Source organism: Lactuca virosa, chromosome 5 (genome assembly GCF_052849685.1).
Source record: "Lactuca virosa cultivar CGN04683 chromosome 5, Lactuca_virosa_CGN04683_v6, whole genome shotgun sequence".
NCBI lineage: Eukaryota > Viridiplantae > Streptophyta > Magnoliopsida > Asterales > Asteraceae > Lactuca > Lactuca virosa.
In genome coordinates, this window is record NC_136430.1 from 248,342,218 (window position 1) to 248,348,098 (window position 5,881).

General features: G+C 32.8%; 1 non-coding gene across 1 annotated transcript; it reads right to left on the reverse strand.

Annotated features, from left to right (window-relative positions):
• Positions 1-4,411: 4,411 nt before the first annotated feature.
• On the reverse strand, positions 4,412-4,518 carry LOC145118101 (small nucleolar RNA R71). The gene has a single exon (XR_013713083.1). It is a non-coding gene; the product is annotated as a small nucleolar RNA R71 (small nucleolar RNA).
• Between the last annotated feature and the right edge of the window lie 1,363 nt (positions 4,519-5,881).

Genomic DNA, 5,881 nt, shown 5'->3' on the forward strand with positions numbered 1-5,881 from the left:
TAACCATTATAAACATATATTTTTAACTTGCGCCGCGCAACGCGCAGGAATTCGTCTACTATATATATATATATATATATATATATATATATATATATATATATATATATATATAGAGAGAGAGAGAGAGAGAGGGAGATAGAAAGAGAAAGAGAGAGAGAGAGAGAGAGAGAGAGGACCCTTTGCGAACCTAGAGTTTTCTGCGATTTTTTAATTTTTTCGATGTTTTTTTCCAAAAAAAATGCTTAATGCATTAAGTCGCTCACATTTAAGTGCATGCATAAAAAAAACTTCAAAAAAATGTTTTCATTTTCCATACAAGAGATATGATTCATTTTCTAGTGTGTATAGTTTGTCATGGCCATCTACACGTTCATGAAGTACAACTAATGTGTTTTTTTTGGTGACATTAATGGTTTTGATGTATCTAATGTAAGAACAAAAACCACATGTAGTCGTTGTGGGTGAATATTAAAACCACCTAATTCCAAGGTTTCACTTCATGTATATATTTTGTTGATTGAATCTTGGATAGATATAGGAGCTGCTCAACCAATTTGGTGGCTCTAAGGTTATGTTTGGCGTACTGGCTGAAAAACTAGCTGCTAGCTGATAGCTAAAAACCTAGCTGTTAAATAAAAAGTGAGCTGATAAAAAATAACATTTGATAAAACTAGCTGAAAAGTTAGTTGAAATATATAAAATAACATAAAAGGGCATTTAAAAGAATGTGTATCTATAATTAATTAAGGGGTATATTTGGAAAATTTTGAAAAAAGCTCCTAAAAAGCTACACTAAGGTTATGTTTGGGGTACAAGCTGAAAAGCTAGCTGATAGCTGAAAAGTTGGATGAAAAAAAATGACGTTTTATAAAACTAGCTGAAATATATAAAAATAACATAAAAGGGCATTTTAAATGAATTTGTTTCTATAATTAATTAAGGGGTATATTTGGAAAATTTTAAAAAACTCCTAAAAAGCTAGTCTAAGTAGTTTTTAAAAATAAAGCTAACATATAAGCTAGTTTTTGGCTTACCAAACATGACAACATAAAAAAGCTCGAAATGTCAGCTAACTTATCAGCTAGTTGTGGCGTGTCAAACATAACCTAAGTAGCTTTTTAAAAAGTTAACTTATAAACTACTTTTTGGCATTTACTGTACTTAATGTTATAAACATTCCTCCTTTATCCGGACACGAGATCGCCAATAATAAACTAAAAAGTTTATAAATGGCGGAGTTAAAATTATAAATTTTAGAACCTTTTTCTACGATTAAATTTCTTAAATTAGTATTAATATTATTCTATCTACTTATATCATATATGTTTAAAGGCTCGTTATGCTTTTTAATATTAGTTTGTTCGTTATCATTTTCAATATTAGTTTGTTCGTTATCATTTTAACTATTAGTTTGTTCGTTATCATTTGCAATATTAGTTTGTTCATTATCAATTTCAATATTCGTTTGTTCATGATTATTATTATCAAGATTAGTTTGTTCTTGTTCATTAACGGCATTTTTGTTTGTAGTTAAAAATTTTAAAAACAGTCATTTTTGTGATTCTATAAAAGCTTGTTACATTTTCTTTTTCCTTTTTAAAGCCCTTGATTCGTATTTTCTCTTAGACATGATTGTTGATTATTTGATTAATAATAACAACCACCATGACAACTACAAATGAACAAACAGTAAACTGGAAGTACCTGCTTTACATGCTTGACACATTGAGTTCTTGACATCCTTGAGAATAGAAGATAATGGAAAACTCAAATTCGTTCCAACCATGATTCTATATTCTATTATCAATGGACGATGAATAATTTTTTTTTAAAAAAAAAATCCTAAAATCGATTATTAACCCTAATAGATAATTAGGTAATGGAAAACTCATTTACTCAAAACTGAAAAGTGGAAACACATGCACATACCGTTTTCGTTCTTGTCTTCTTGACAACCTTGAAGTTTTGAGTTTTTTGAACAATCAACAATGGAGAATCAGAGGACAGAGAAAGAATCAGACCGAGAAGCCAAAGGTATTTTTCAGAGAAAGCACAATCAATCAGAGAATAGAGAAGAAGAAGAAGAAGAAGAAGAAAAAGAAAAAGAAAGAGAAGAAATCAAGAACATAAGATATTTTCAGACTCAATTTTCAAGAATCGAGAATCAACGAATGAGAAGAAAGGAGAATAGTCACTTATTTGTAAGAATCGAGTCTTTCAATTTTGGCTGATGATTTTTGTGGCATGCGAAATTACGAAAGGAGAAGGAAGAATCTTCATTTGCTGAAATATCTTGGGTTTGGGGGGATTTAGAATTGGGGGCCCTAAGCCCTACCTTGGTTATAAATAATGTAAGGACGGCCCTGGATATATTATTCCAATGATTTATTTCCTTTAACCTGAGAATATTTGTTGGTTTCTGAATGAACATAGTGTCATAACTTGAGATATATCAAACGATGATATGAAACATGGTAGTCATAAATGTTATTTTTAGATATGACATGTAACACATATATGTCAACATGGGATTCATTACTTCAATTATTTAGAGTTTGGTATCGGTAACAACGCTTAATGAGTGAATAATTTGAAACATATAGCCACACCCAAATGAATATGATTGACTTCATTCACTTATAAATCAATAAAACCATATGTTGAGCATGTTATGTTTAATCTATGAACTAGAGCTCCATAGATATCAAAACAAATGGATATTGATATTGCTAAAATTAGTCATATATTCTGAGCAATATTTAAGTCTATTTAGCTACATTTTGGTTATATATTAAGATATTTTGTACTTATTACATGTAAAATATATTTTGTAGCCAAAAAATACATTTCAAAGGAAAAGAAGCAAATTGGATATGCTGGAGACTTGGGTTTTGGAAGCATTCATCAAGAGAAGAAAAATCGGGCATAAAATGGTTACCACGTTGTGGTCACATACATGCCACGACATGGTGACAAGTCTAGCCTAGAAGATTCTCCATTGATCTACATGGAAAACTTGGAGCTTACATAGAAAAAGTGGCTCCCACATCGTGGCGAGCCATCTACCACGTCATGGCGACGTAATTTTGGCAACTTATAAATACAGATATTAGGACAAATTTTGAGAGAGAGCTATTGTTACCTGTAACTAAGAGCAACCAAAACCTTCCTAGAAATCCTAAGAAGGACAAAATTTGATTGTAGATAAAGGATTCGAAGAGACCTACACGAAGAAGACAATAATTCATTCAGCTTTAGTTTAAGTAATTTTACTTAAAAGTTAGTTGATATTTAAGTTTTTCTGAACTTACAAAATCAGATAAAAAACCCCCCAATTCATAATTATTTCTTTAGTTTAATTAGTAGCAGTTATTTCCTTGTTGAAATTTTTGTTCCCTAAGTTTGACACCCTACTTACTTTTACTATACTATTATGCGACTATGTACATTGCCTATTTGTGTTTTAGCTGGTTAAATTAGTTAGGATTTATAAATATTAAAACTAGTGCACATACAAAGACACATCAAATTTTTGGCATCGTTGCCGGGGAACGACTTAATTTTACTAAAAATTAACCGACATTAGCTAAAAGATCCTTCTTGTGGGGTTAAATCTGCAAAACATTATTTTTTTCTTGTGTTTACAGGAACCACGACATGGCACTCTCATTGCCACGACGTGGGAAATGAAGTTTGGTTTTTTTATTTCATTTTTGTTCGTTGTACGCATGTTTTCTTGTTTTGTTTTAGTAGTTCATGACCAGGGGATCATCCCCGAAGATAGTTGCTGGTTATAACGATCCATAATCCAAGTTTCACAAACAAAAGAAGGAAAAAAAGCCAGAAATGTTTCGATTTATACAAAACTGATACCAAAGGATAAGCAAGCAAACCAAAGATCAACAAAGGCTTTTCTTCCAACGTTATATCACCTTTCAAGAAACTGGATAAGAAAGAAAGTGGTTGTGATCCCAAAACCGAAAGATAAACCAAATCATGGAAGGAAAACAAACCAGAAGCGAACATGGCAGACATTATGACCATGACCATGGAGGAGTACAATCGAAGGATGCGAGAAGATAACAAACATGGTCTCGTGCGACCCAAAATTATAGCCTCATCAAATTTCGAGCTTAAGGGACACATCCTCAACATGCTTAAAGATATACAATTTTCCGAGAAGGACCACGAGGATAATTACAAGCATATTGATGAAGTGCTATAGATTGTCGACTACTTCAACTTCCCTAATGTCACGAGAGATGTGGTAATGTTACGAATACTCCTAGTTACACTCAAAGGAGCGGTGAAATATTGGTTGAAATCACTTTCACCGAGAACGATCACGACATGAGCCAATCTTAGAGAGGAGTTCATTCGACAATTTAGCCCACCCTCGAAGATTTCCATGCTGAAAAAGAATATCCTAAACTTTCAACAACAAGATGAAGAGTCATTATACAAAGCATGGGAGCGCTATAAAGGTATGCTACGAAATTTCCCTCAACACGATTTAAATGTTAAACAAGAGATTTTAACATTTTACAATGGAATTAATGTGTGCATGAGGCAACTTCTAGATTCCTACGGACCTCTAACGAAGAAGAATTTTTCCACAAACAAGGAGTTGATTAAGGAATTTGCTAAGCACTCGTGAGAGTATCATAATCCAATAGACGATGTCACAAGAGGAAAGTCAAGTGGAGAAGGATTTAGTGATAATGTGGCTTCTATAATCAGAAAACTAGACACCATGGATCGAAGAATTACTAAGACGGGTCAATCAATACATGCAATTCAAGTCGGGTGCGATAATTGTAGCATACCACTTTTGACTAAAGATTGCAACTTGGATGAGAATGGGAACAAAAAGCACAAGTATGTTACTCGAGTGGTGATTGGTTTGATGAAGATTGGAGGAAGCCGAAGAAAGAGTAGAAGCCTTATGAAGAGTAAAAAAGAGAAAAAGAATAAAAGTATGTAGAACAAGGGCATGGGTTCTATCAAAAAGAGAAATCTACTTATAGAAAGAAACCGAATTTTGAGTTGATGTTATCTCATTTTGCTGAGGCATCAAAGAAACGAAACAATGACACAGAGGTTTCCATTAGAGAACAACAAGCCACACTCAAAAATCAACAAGCTTCAATTCTTAACATAGATAAGTGAGTTGGGCAACTCTTGAAGCTTCTAGATGAGAGATTATCGGGAACACTTCCAAGAAATACCTAAACAAACCCGAGAGCTCATGTTTTGGCTATATCTACTGAAGGAGTAAATCATTCTGAACCTTTAGTGCTATTAGAATCCAATAAGAAGCATCAAGATTGATAGCTTGACAAAACACAACAAAAGAAATAAAAAGGTGAAACTACCTAGCAACCACGACGTGGTGGGCATGATGCCACGTCGTAGTTGTAGGAATAATATTCCGGTAATGTACGAAAACAAACAAGAAAATAGAAAAACTGAGGCATGTGTTTAACACATTGTCCTTAAAACAAATTCGCCCGCTACCGGGTGTTTGTTTCCCAGGATACAACAGTTTGAAGTGGTTCTTCTAGACCACCCAAACCCTCAATAGGCCTGGATTATATCTTCAATATAGCTAGAAAAAGAAGAAGATGAAGTGGGGAAGAAGAGAGTTTTCTTACATTCTTTTGGTGTACTAAAATGGTTGTAGAATCGTAGTATTTATACTACACATTCTATAACCTCCCATTTAAACACCATTATTAATCACAAAATTAATGTGTGTTAATATGTAATTAAATTGTAATATTAATTACAATTTCAGTTACAAAGGAAAAAAATATTTGCAAGAAAGGTCCCTGAACTTTTCTTTTCTTTCTCCTAACCATTAAACTCTTTTATTTAC